We start from the raw sequence: 12,773 nt of genomic DNA, 5'->3' as shown, positions 1-12,773 counted from the left end.
GGGACAATTTGTAAACATGGATGGAGATGCCTAAAAGATTGCGGGTGTCCCCTACCCCCTCCTTCAACCCTCCACCCCCAAAACCTGGCCTGTGCTGCAGCATGTCTGAATGCAGGAAAGCCCCTCCTGGTAGACAAAGGGTGTGTTGGTCTCCATAGCCCTGTGTAAAAAGCGCTTTCTGGTATCTGAACCCTGTCTCCAGCAGGAAGCATTCCTCCCCGAAGAGAGAGGGATGCTCCATCTTCTTTGTTTAAGTGTCTCACCTAGAAATGATGCCCAGACTGCGCCTTTTGGAGCTATTATTGAGAGCAATTATTTTTCTTTCGCTCTCCCCCTTAATCTAACAAAAAAAGCATAATCTCCTTCCTCTGGAATGTGACTAATCGTGGTGCTTTTTAAAGCTCTCACTTCTAAACTTGTGATTTTTATTGGTGCTGTTTTCCAACAGCATCTGTTTTAATTTGTAGGTGTGCAGGTACTGCCTCCTAACCAGTGTCCTCCTTGCTCCGCTTGGGTTTGCTCTGCGGCTTGTGGGGTCATGGGAAAGGTTCTTTGATGTGTAAATCTGCACGAAATCAAAACACACTCTGCACTGTAAACAGCACCCCAGAAATGTGTATTTTTACACACACGTACATCCATGTTGGAGGTGTGTTGGACATTGTTTACAGGTAGCCTGAAATTGTGGGGGGAACTGCAGTATGATTTGAGTTAAAGCAACCAATGGTGCTGAATTGGTTCGTAGGCAAATGTGACTAACAAGGCGTGTTTTTGGGGGGTTTGGTTTCTTTTTTCTTTGTTTTTTTCCTCTGGACCTTGAGAATAAGGAGATGCTGTTTGCTCCTCGGCCTGCATCCTAGTTGCTTTGATTGTATCTCCCTCTAACGGTGCTCACTTATGTAAGAGCCATTGGGCTGGGGGTTGAACCCATGCTGTGAGACACTCTGAGTGATATCTTGCTGCTGACGTGGTGCTTGAGGGAATGTGATCTGCTTTCCAAAAAAAAAAACAACCCTGAAAAAACTCCCCAAAACAAACCAACAACCCCTCAAAAAAACCCACCAAAATTAGTCAAGATAGCCAATTATATGTGCAATGTGCTGGTGTAACAGGCAGCTATTGAAGGCTTAGTTTGTGAATTCGGGTCTGCAGTCATGTATCTGGTTGGGGGTTTTTTTATTTGGTGAATGTTTTTTGGCTGTTTCTTTTTTGCCTGTGAGTAGATGATGCATTAAGAGTGAAATCTTCACTGAAGAAGAGCCAGACTGTCTGCAGGCAATTGGTGTCATTGCTGACCGGTGACAGTCAGAGCAGGTCCAGAAGCATGAGAGGGGCATTGAAGTTAAAGGGCCTTTTCCTTAATGGGTTTGGCTGTGCCATATATGTTTCCTTAGAGGTAGGAAAGGGTTGTTCTCACCTGGGAACCAGGTCAGGTGTGCTGGGAAGGGAATGCACAAGTAAGCAGTGTGTTGAGCATGAGAGGAGCTGGGGCTCATGTGCCAGGTCTCCGAATGCCACCTGGGTGATGCTGCCTGTGGAAAGGGGGTTGCAGAATTTCTGAAGCACTCCAAGGGGGGAAGTCAGGCCTTGCTGCCAGGGGCGCAGGACAGCATCCCAGGTGATCCTACCTTGGGGCAGGGGATGACTGTCTTAACATGGATTCTACACGAGTCTAGCTGGGAGAACAGCAGACAAGCATGTTTCAAAGGCAAGGCTGATCTGTGGAAGTGCTGAAGAGTGAATAAAGGCTGCAGTTTATTGAGAAACCTGCTTGTCATCTTGGATGATGATTAAATCTAGCCCAGCTGTGATCTGGAAAATAGGAAAAATGTGAACTGTGATTTGGCTTGGAGAGGCCTGCATGTCTGCATTTAATCTAAAATATTCTTTGCTGTGTATCTGCTCTATGAATAAAGGACTGTTTAAGAGCCCCTGAATGGCAATGGTGAAGCTCAAGATTTTTTTTTTTCTCCTGATTTTGTTGATCAGGAGGTGTACATGTTTAAAGTCATGCTGTCAAGCTTGCTGTCATGCAAGTGAATCATGGTTGGTGTCATTTTTGAAAGAGATGGGTCTAATGTTACGAAAATATGTAGTGAGGGAGATGTCATTTTCTTTCCAAGCTCTTTCAGTGAAAATCCCTGACAATTCTTAAATAGGTCTGTGGGCTTTTTAGGACTGCACCGAAGAAGTGCTTTGCAGCCTGTTGACCTTAATAAGGGAAATATTTCTGTGGAGACACTGCCAAATTTGTGCTCAAAAATGGAAGTGCAGTCTGGCTGTGTGTGTGGTTGTGCAATCTGTGTCGTCATTCATGAAACGGATGGTGCATTCTTTGGTCATCCAAAATTTTTATTGGAATCCCCTTCAAAGAGGGGTCTTGGTTGTTCATGTGTTGAGGATTAATCATTGCTTTTCCTCTTCTTCCCTTTCCGCCCTGTCCCACGCAGGCACGCTATGACTTCCATGGATAATAAAGAAATACCCTAGGAACAAGCTACTGTATATAGAAATGGTTAATAAGAATTGAGATTTTGGATTCACTCTTCTGAGGGCTTATTGCAAGCAAACAGTGAATGAAAGTGATATAAAAATGCCTTGTTAGGGTCCTTTTAAGGAAGTTTTTGCATTTGAAACAATTTTTTAGCTGGGTGAAATAGTAACGGAATTGGCATCTGAGCTGGAATCTTAGTGTGCTTTGAGGCTGCAGTCATCCACTCGGCTGAAAACAACTTGGTGTGTTGATTTTTTTTGTGCTTTACATTTGCACTTCATATAAATAAAAGTTTTCTTGCCAGGCTAAGAAAGGTATATCCCTGCTTGAAGTGACCAACAAGAATGATTCACCCGTCCAAGATGATGAGAACTCAGTTAGGTTGTCACAGGCATTGTGAAATGTTCAGATTTGTATGTGATGTTCTTTTAGCCCCTGGACTGAAGGGCTTTTAGGTTATTCATGTCCCATAAGCTATTAAGTGACTTGAGATTGGGGGGTGGAGGTGATTTGCCATCTGTCTGATAGTAGACACGTGTGCTTTGTTTGGACAAATGTGACTGGATTTTCCAAGCCTGCATTCACGTGCACCTGCTAACTGCCCTGCTACTGTCTCCTCTTTGCCCTGTGCCAGGCTGGGTCTGGGCCACCCCAGGCTCTTCCAGACTGTGGTTTGTAGAAGGTGTCCTGATGTCCTGAGTGTGATTCTTTTGGGGGGGGGGGGGGGGGGAGGGATTATCTTTGACTGGTGGCTTTCTTTTATTCCTGCCTGTAAAGTTGGCTGAATGAATGTAGACATAAGAAAGTCAGGGCTTGTGTCCATTGCAGAAGATGGGCAAAATGCTTTCACAAGACAAGGTGATCTGGGTTTTCACAGAATAAAAATACGACAAAGATGGAAAGCCATGGGCAAAGACACTGTGAGAGCCTAGCAGTCCCTCTCCCAAAGGATGCGCCAGAGCAATTGGGGAGCTTTGAGAGATGCTGGAGGACTAGCAAGAGGTCTCCTGTGAAGAGGAAGTGCACATCTCCCCACCTGCCTTGCTTTCCTCTTCTTGAAGTATCGGAGCAGGGAGATCACAAGCCTCTACTCTGCCTGTCTCCCACATCAAAGGTGAACAGAAGCAGGGATTATATGCCAGTCACCTTCAGGGGTTCAGATGGAGATACAGTGTAGTTCCCCTGTGAGTCTCTCTGTCATGGCTAGAGCAGGGTTAACTAGGCCACCTTATGCATGTGATTCAAAGTGAACCATGCTCACCATCCCCGCATTGGAGTCAAAAGCAATCAAGAACTCCCTTGGTGGCTGAGATGGACTCAGGACATGGAGAGGTGGAAGATCCCATGATGTGTCACGCTGTCAAGTTACCCATGCAAGGTGAGGCAAGAGCAGGTGAGACTGGTTTTGTCAGAAGAGCTCAGAAGTTGCTCCAAAATCTGAGCTGCTGCTCAATGAAAGGCTGATGTCAGGTATCTAATTGTGCTTTGTAGTTACATTTTAAGCAGCTGGGGTTCTTTTCACAGGCAATTGCAGTAGAGTAACACCTGCTTGTTATAGAGCCTGATGCTAGCATTTGGCAGCCTTCTATTTTCCCCATTTGAGGGTGGAGTCTTTTTGCTTGACTTTCAGAGTAGATGCCATGGCTTCTTTGAGGCTGTTGTCACGCTATCCTGGAGGCTGTGTCTTCAACAGAGTACTGTGGCATAATCAGAGACAGTGTGGCAAGACTTCAGCACCATGTGAGCTCTGGACACGGATGATCTGGGTGGCAGGATGAAGCTAAACAGGGCCCTGTGATTCAGGAGAAGAGCAGCATAGATTGGTTGTTGGGCTTGGGGAAGCTAGTGTGATTCTGTAGCTGTATTAGCATGGATAATTGACTGAATGAATGGAGACATAAGAAAGTTAGGATCTGTGTCCCTTGCAGAAGATGGGCAAAATGCTTTCACATTTTGAAGTGTGGTTCTGTAGCTCTATTAGCATGGATAATTTAGTTTACCAACTAGAGCTGATTTCTGTGCTGCTGAACTGACAACCTAGAGTGGTGTGACTTCCTGTAGGTACTAGTGTAGAAACACGGTAGTAGCCTCTTTGCCACTAGGGTTTTTTAGAGATTTCCTTCACATTGTGCTGTGTGTTGCAAGGTGAGCGTTTGAAGTCCCCTTGCTTAGTGGCTGTGGCATCCTCTAATTTACAAAACACATTGAAAGAGACAACAGATATTTTGTGGTCTTGGAGGCAGAGAAATTGCCAGAGGAAGAGTGTGGTATGCATGATGGATGGCTGCCATGGGACTGTGCCTGGTGGGGTGTAGATGTGGGACCCGGTCTTAGGAGAGAACTGGAACAGCCAGTGCAGAGCTGGGCTCGTGCCTGACCATCTAGCTTGGAATGGGAGAGAATGTGGATGCCAGAAGAGAGGCTGAGGTTTTGAATTGCCTTCTTAAAGCTGTCCTGCAGTGTCTGGTTACTTTGTATTGTGTGCATTGCTTCGTGTGTGTTTGGGGGCTTTTTTTTTTTTTTTAAAGCTCTTAATACAGAACTTGCTAAAATTACTTGCATTTAGAATGGCAACATGCACATTTAACACTGCTTGAAGAAATCCTCTTCCTTATGCGAAAAGTTCCTACGCATTTCTGATAAAGGAAAGGTTTCCTGGTGTGTCAGCTCTGGTACAAGAAAGCTCTTCTGATTTGTTCCTTAACAACTTGTCTTGCCCTGACCTGTTCCCCATGGGAGTCATTGCTGGGCTTTGAGCCTCTGGACTTTGAGCTGCCATCACTGAACCAGGGAAACACTAGATTTGGTTGAGTGGATCTTTTTGGTTTGATTAGTGAAGCAAAGCAGAGTTCTTGGCCTTCAGTGCATTACTTTTTTTTTGTTTGTGTTTTTGGTTTGCATTTTTTATTACAGTTGCTGAAATTTGTCTTTGTAGGAAATGACCTATAAAAAGAGATGCTCAGTACCAAATGATTCTTTGTTTCATTGCATAAGATGTGTTTAAAGGCTACTGACTCTGGGGATGAGATGAAATGTTGATGTAGGTTTTCCTCTCTCCAGAGTCAGTTGATTATGTGAGGACTGATTCGTGTGCTGCTTCATCATGCTGCGGACACAGGTGCCATGAACTGTGCTTTGCATCATCTCGTGTGCAGGCATATCTGGTGGTGTGGTGCCTCCTTCTAGAAATGCTTCAGTGTGACAAGTTTTCCCATGTAAGTTTGGCTGAGATTTAGCAGGGGCTTGATCCACGTGCAGATGTATTACAGGGTCCTTTTGCGTCTCGGGAGAGGATGGTGGAAAATCACCAAGGGTGCTGAATCATTGTGGCCTTTTGGTGATGTGAACATGTTACTTGACATCGGGATAGAGCTGTGAAAAAAACAAGTGTCAGTTTAAAAACAAAATAAGAGTGCATCTGATATGTAATTCTTCTGTATGCTGTGGTTTCCTGTTGCTTTTGCAGTATTAAGCAGGCAACTGTGGTAACCTAGCGTGCTCTCCAGTTAGTAATTTGCTAGTAATAGTGCAGATTATTCGTTTGGCTCTTGAAAGCAATTTGCCAGGGAAGAAAGGGTAAAATGTATTTAGCAAAAAGTTCTGTGTGGGGTTTGAATTCTTGGAAGTTGTTGATGTACAAATTTTTTTACTATTCTATTCTATTTACTACTATTCTATTTACTATTTTACTATTTACCCTTCTGCCCCACCATGTCCTGAGCAGAGGAAGAATGACTTCTATAGATGTGTAAAGAAAACTGTGATCTGGGAGTTGAATACAAGATGATCAGTTATGTCCTTTTCTCTCCCCGTCCTTGTTTGTGGTAGTTGCACTTGTCATGCAGATGTGGACAACTGTGAGAGTAAGCCCTGTGAGAGGGCTGTCTGGTGCCAAATAAGACCACCTCTTCTCAGGTGAGCTTGTGGATGTGCTTTTTAAGGGAGCACCTCTTAGGGACAAGGAGCAGGAAGGGAGTGCTTAAAGTACTTTGTCAGTTTTAACAAACTCCTGCTGCTGCAAACAAAATATGTCAGTGCTTTTGACTAGCTATGAACACATGGGTCTGAGAAAGCAATGCAGATAGATTGTAGGAATCTTGGTCTGCTTGTTGGGGTTTAAGCTATACAGTGATCTTGCCTACATCAGGAGAGCTGATGGGATTCTGGTGACCACAGTGTGAAGGAACTGTCTCCTATACAGAGGGTGAGGAGGCCTTGGTGGTTTTAGAAGCTGTTGAACAGATGCAGTTAACAGTCTTCAGTGGGAAGATCACCTGAATGTGGCCTTTGTTCCAGCTGAAGAACTGGGAGAGCTTTGTCCTCTAGCAACTTCTTTCTTGGGAACCAGATGTAAGAACTGGGACTGGGGGGGTTCAAGACCTGTGAAAAAACTGGCTGGTTGGCTTTCGGAGCAGTGTAATTTGGGGTGTTCAGATGGACCATCTTTGAGGGCTTATGGTTCTGCCTCAGCAGGCTGCTGGAGGCTGAAGTCATATTGTACTTGTGGTATTTTCCTAGCCAAAACGTGGTGCTGAATGCACTGTTTGGGTTGCCAACACAGTCGGTGGTAGTGTGGTTTTGGACTGCTGCAGGTTCCGTGGTCAGGGGTGAGTTGCCTGTGGCCAGTGGATGAAGGCTGTATTCAGACTGAGCTGTGACTGCTGGAGTGCTTGCCTGCTGGAGGTGGTTGTGGTTTAAAGCAAAACCTTAATTTCAGTTTTGTCTTTTATTCCCAGTGGTCATTTTCAAGAGCTCTGAGCTTCTCCCAAAGGTTTACAGAGAGTAGCTACTTACTAGTTTTAGCTGTGGCTATGTGGGACTCCTAGTACCTAGAGACTTTACAAAGTAACATTAATTTTGAATTGAAGTTCAGCATGGCAAGCTCTGCATGGAGCAAACGAGCATTGAGGTGAGGAAGATGCTTCTGTGGGGTAGTCCATTAAACTGAGCACTTTGTGAGGATCAGACTAAACTGAAATGTGAGGGCAAGTAACCTTCAGCACCAAATAAAACTGCATCTCAAATCCTGTTCAGACCTGTCCTGTTTTGCCACACGCTGACTCAGATGTGGTGCTTGAATACTCCAGGAGGAGTATTGTTGTTGATCTAGGTTACATTGAATTGTGCTAATGAGATGATGGGAGACTTCTGCTGGGCTTTTATTAGTGGGGTTTCACAAGCTTGTTTAAGTGCATTTCTATAAGACTGTATGAAAGCAATACCAAGACATCTTCCCCTTTACCCACTCTTAGGGTGATGCTTGCCAAGAGCCCAGTTTAGATAAGTATTTTTATTTGTGTTACATGAGGGAACCCAGACCTCCCAGGCCATTCTGGGAAAGCTCCCTCCTCCTTCACTTTCTGTAGAGGTTTCAGGTTCTTCCTGTTACGGTGTAACATGAATAAAACAAAAGTAAAACAATGGTAGGACAGGGATTTGTGGGCCTCATGCCCATAAATGACTAGTGACAAAATTAATATTGCAGGCTTTTGTCCTAACAGAATACAAGATTAGTATACACTTCACTCAAGACATCATCTCTTGAATGATCTGTACTAGTAACTCTCCAGTTTGTATGTGCTGAATTCCTGTTGGAGCATGTTCTTTACATTTCTGGCAGGTGTTTTCCTCTCCAGCAATACACAGTGAGCAATGGCTATACATATATAATATACTATATCTCCATCTGATAAAGGACAGATCCTGCCCTGCAGCAGGGTAGGGTTGTTGATGAACATCCTAAAAAATGAATTGGCGGTAGTTTCCACAGCATCAGAATCTGTTTGGCTTGAGACAGAGGTGTTTGACCTAATTTGCTTGCAATGTGTCTAGCTGTTTCGGCCCTATGAAACATGTGGGAAAATGCTGAAGGTGGACACAGTTATTGGGTCTTGCTTGACTTTGAGAGACCTATGCAGTGCTTTTGGTGCCTTTTTGTCACTGCAAGGCTGGCAGCAGAGGACTGCTAGAGAGGCTGATTTGTCCCAAAGCTATCCAAAAACAAGTGTCCTCACATTTGGGAAGGCCCCTTGCTACATGAGCAACATGCAGAGGGTGAGCTTCCTGCAGCAGAAGAAATAGGCATGTCTGTCATGCCGTCTCTGAGACTTTATGGTAGACACAGCAGAACAGCCGAGTTGTCCTGCAGTACAGACCATGAGTCTACATGGTGCAGCAGCACTCTGCTGCATCTCTAGATGTTTTTGTGGAGCTCTCATGCTGACCCCTGAATACTTTCTCCACTCCCTGTGGCCTCTTTCTCAAATGCAGTGGTCAGATATGGACAGCAAGCAGTTTTTCTCTGAATAGATAGTGTTAGAAAGCAAAGCCTTAGCAATATGCAGAGCTGAAATGCACAGGCTGTACAGTGTGGAGGATGGAGAGGCAGGGACCTCTATGTGAGACTGGCTGCCTGATGTCATTCCTTTACTCTGAGTATTCCCATTGCCTGTGTCTGAACAGTTGCGTTTTCATCTCATTAAAATTCTCAGATAAATCGAGATGATCAAGAATGAAGTACTAAAAAATGGGGTAATGGCTGGTGATAGCAATCCATTCTGATAAGCAGTCATCTCATATTGACCTTCCTGACATTTGCATTTGTATCTTTCCGCTCTCTGTCTGTATTTATATTGTGGATAACTCACCAGTCTGTACACATATTCTCCTCTATTGCATTATGGGGAAAATAGCATAATTGTCTGTAAAATTGCTAATCTTTGCACTTTTCAGGATTACTTCCTCAACAGATAATAATATGCAGCTGTACTTACTGTGGTGTGTGACAGGGAATGTTTCAAGTTATTTATGTCTTTTTCGTTTGGTTCTTCCCCAAAAAAGAGCAGAGCAGCCAGGGCGTTGTCTGTATGGGAGCAAAGGGATTTGAGGCAGGTACATAACTTAGTTCCCGTCGCTTTTGTAATTCTTCATCCTCTTCCTTATCTGTGAGGTGGGGAGTGGCTCACAGGAACGATGACCTTCCTTAGCAGGGGGATTTAGTCATGATGGGACCTATAGGAGCTGGAGCAGAAGAAATAGTAGGGTTGCAGCTGAGCTGCTCAGCACACCTCCATTGAGAGATCTGCAGTGTGGGAGGCGTCTTGCAAATTGCAGACTCGCCCAGGAGTAGCCCAAGGGCATGGGAAATCATAAATCCAGAAAAACTGGTCTCTGACTGAGCAGCAGCTGTGTGGTCCCAAACTCTCACTCAGTCATGGGGAGCTGTTCCTGGGCCTAAGCTGGTTTTAAAGAGCACTGTAGGTTGAGAGAACAGCCGCTGGCTTGGCCTCCACTGCCTTATTGTGTGCTTTGAACCAGCCAGCCTCTGTCCCACTGTTAAACTTTTTGAGTGACTCCATCTTGCACCACCATATTGCTGAGCAGCCAGACCAGGAACAAGCAGTGAGAGCTGGGATAATCATTTCTGCCTCAAAGTAGTCCCCGGGTAGTCCTTTGGATGAGTTGGCTTTCCTGGGGAAGCCTGATCTGGACTGTATCTTCTGGAAGCCAGCGTGCTGTATCCAGAGAGGAGTAAGCAGGTGGACAAGTCCATGCTGCCAGAACAATTCAGGTGGAAAGAGATGGACAAACTTATCCTGTTAATATGTCTGTGCTACTGCAATGAGAGGAAGAGATAGATGATTTTGTGTGTGTTTCCTCTCCTGGTCTGCATAGGGTGCCTTACCCCCTTGCTGTGTGTGGTTGTATTTTTGCATTGGTTTTGCATGGCAAGGTTTTGGTATCGGGAGTGGGGGACAGGGAGCCCTGCAGGGGTTGCCTCTGAGATGCTGCTAGAAACTTCCCCTCTGTCTGACAGAGCCAATGCCAGATGGCTCCATGATGGACCCACCACTGGCCAAGGCTGAGCCCATTAAACCCCTGTGCAGCAGCAATTGCAGTTGGAGTAGGTGGGTGCCCAAGGGAGGCTGTGATCCCATGAGAAGCCTGTGCTGGAGCAGACTCTGGGCAGGACCTGTGGACCCATGGGAGCCCATGCTGGGGCAGGTTTGCTGGCAGGACTTGTGACCCTGTGGGGTCCCACAGTGGAGCAGTTCATGAAGAACTGCAGCCTGTGGGAGGGACCCCACACTGGAGCAGGGAAAAATGTGAGGAGTCCTTCCCCTGAGGAGGAAGGAGCAGCAAAGACAATCTGTGATGAACTGACTGCAACACCCCTTCCCCCCCATCCCCCGTGCCACTGGAGAGGGATGAGATAAAGTCAGAAGGGAAAAAGTCAAGAGTGAAGTTGAGCCCAGGAAGAAGGGCTGGGTAGGGCAGAGGTATTTTAAGGTTTGCCTTTATTTCTCACTACCCTCCTCTGATTTGATTGGTAAAAAATTAAACTAATTTTCCCAAGTCAAGTCTGTTTTGCCCATGATGGCAATTGGTGAGTGATCTCTCCCTGCCCTTATCTCAGCTCTTGAGCCTCTCACTGTATTTTCTCTCCCCTGTCCCATTGAGGAGGGGGTGATACAGCAGCTTTGGTGGGTGTCTGGCATCCATCCACCCACCACAATTTTATAGGCAGAACAGCTGGATGGGGTTGAATGTGCTGCAGCAGAGGGTGCTTGGTGGCACGTTTCCAAACCAGGGAGTCAGCAGCGAGCACCAGGCCTACTTACACATGTTGTGTAATCAGATGAGTTTTCAGCTCTCCGTGCATTTCTCTAAGTCTTCCTTTTGAACAGCCTCTTTCTTTGCCCGAGAGAGATTTTCATGCTCTTATTTCAGACAAGGATGCACACACTAGATATGGAAAATTCCCATATCCATATGACTCCGGTATATCAAAGGGCTAAACTTAGAAAATCTAACAAAAAAGAGCTTCCCCTTCCTGTGATCTGACATAACATTTCTTGGTCGCTGTTATTTTTACTGTGGAACAGCTTAAATCTATTTTGGTTGGGCACTAAGTGATGGCTACAGCGTGAAAGAAGAAATTTATTTCTGTGAAGTCAGGCAGCCGTGCTGCAGCTTCAGGGCTCTGAGGGCAGCCTGCTCAGGCTGAGCATGTGCCAGCACTGTGTTGGGGCCCCCTGACAGTCCTACTCAGCTCTCTCGAGCCCTGCCCACTTGGAGAGGGTCTGTGGGGCTCAGAGTTTTGATGGCAGTTAACTTTTTCAACATCTTATAATGAGCGGGAGTGGTGATAGATTTTAACACACACATGCAGACCCCACTACCTTACTCATCCTCCAGATTCTTGGAGGACAACGTAGGAAAGATGTTGTTTTACTGGCACCAAAGTGGGGAGACAGCTTCACGCAGAATGGGAATTTGTAGGAACTAGCCATGCCTCTGGTTTCACAGGTCTCTTTACTACATGGACTTCCTTTCACTGTACACTGTTAGGACCAGGACTGAGCCATCCCCGTCTGGAAAATGCGCTGGTGTAATCGTGCTCTGCTGGAGCACCTTGAGCTCTTGTTGTCAGGAATATATAATTCAAACTTTCAAACTTTTTTACTCATTTTAGTTGATTGGCTTTTTGGTTGGTTGGTTTTTTAAGCCATCTCCTTTGTTAAAACTGGCTCTGTGGAGCTTTGAGCTCATGTTTTATTATAGCTGACTGCTCTGCTTCAGCAGCCTTCTGACTTGTTTCCGAACATCCCACACCTGCTTTCATTGAGATGGACTGAAAGCAAGCAAGTGGGGTGTTGGGAAGAGACACCATTGCTTGCTGGCTGCAATATCCCAGAAATCTGTGAAGCAAGAATTTATGTCTGACTTTTTTATAATTTTAAGCTTCCGACAGACAGTTGTGTAGAAAGGTTCCTCACTCTGAAACTTTAGTCATCTCCAGATACTTTTGCTCAGGTTCATGATGGTGCCAGAGGGATACATAGGGAATGAAACTGCAGTGTTCTTTGTCCTCACTAAAAGGTCAGTCAGATCTCTGTACCTGAACCTGTGCTGTCAGGAGTTTTGGGCAAGGAATCTTGCTCATGCTGTCACATGAAGGATCATGCTGTGATCTAGCATTGGTGATGTTTTCATGACAGCTTGAATAAGGAAGAAGTTTGTAGTTTCTCAAAGGAGCATGTGTGTGCCCTGAGGGAGCCCTACAGGCACTAAGGTGATCATTACTGGATTTTGACAAGATCTTAACTGATGCTTGCATAGGCAAATAATTCAGCTCAGCAAGTAGCTGCTGTGGTCAACTCCCTAGGATGCTGAAATAAATGGTCAAGAGTTGAGTCTTGTTTGTCTCTTTTCCTAAACAACTTATTTGTGCCTCCAAGGCTCAGCCAAAGTAAAGACTTTTTTGGATGAAAGAAAA

At 45.4% G+C, this 12,773-nt stretch overlaps 1 protein-coding gene across 1 annotated transcript in view; it reads left to right on the top strand.

The window, feature by feature from the left end:
- MFHAS1 (malignant fibrous histiocytoma amplified sequence 1) overlaps nt 1-12,773 on the top strand; it is a 35,293-nt gene that overhangs the window by 3,629 nt on the left and 18,891 nt on the right. The gene's annotated exons all lie outside the window — the stretch shown is intronic.

Source organism: Chiroxiphia lanceolata, chromosome 4 (genome assembly GCF_009829145.1).
Source record: "Chiroxiphia lanceolata isolate bChiLan1 chromosome 4, bChiLan1.pri, whole genome shotgun sequence".
Taxonomy (NCBI): Eukaryota; Metazoa; Chordata; class Aves; order Passeriformes; family Pipridae; genus Chiroxiphia; species Chiroxiphia lanceolata.
The sequence above is the reverse complement of the archived record's forward strand: the minus strand, read 5'-3'. Positions and strand labels throughout refer to the sequence as shown.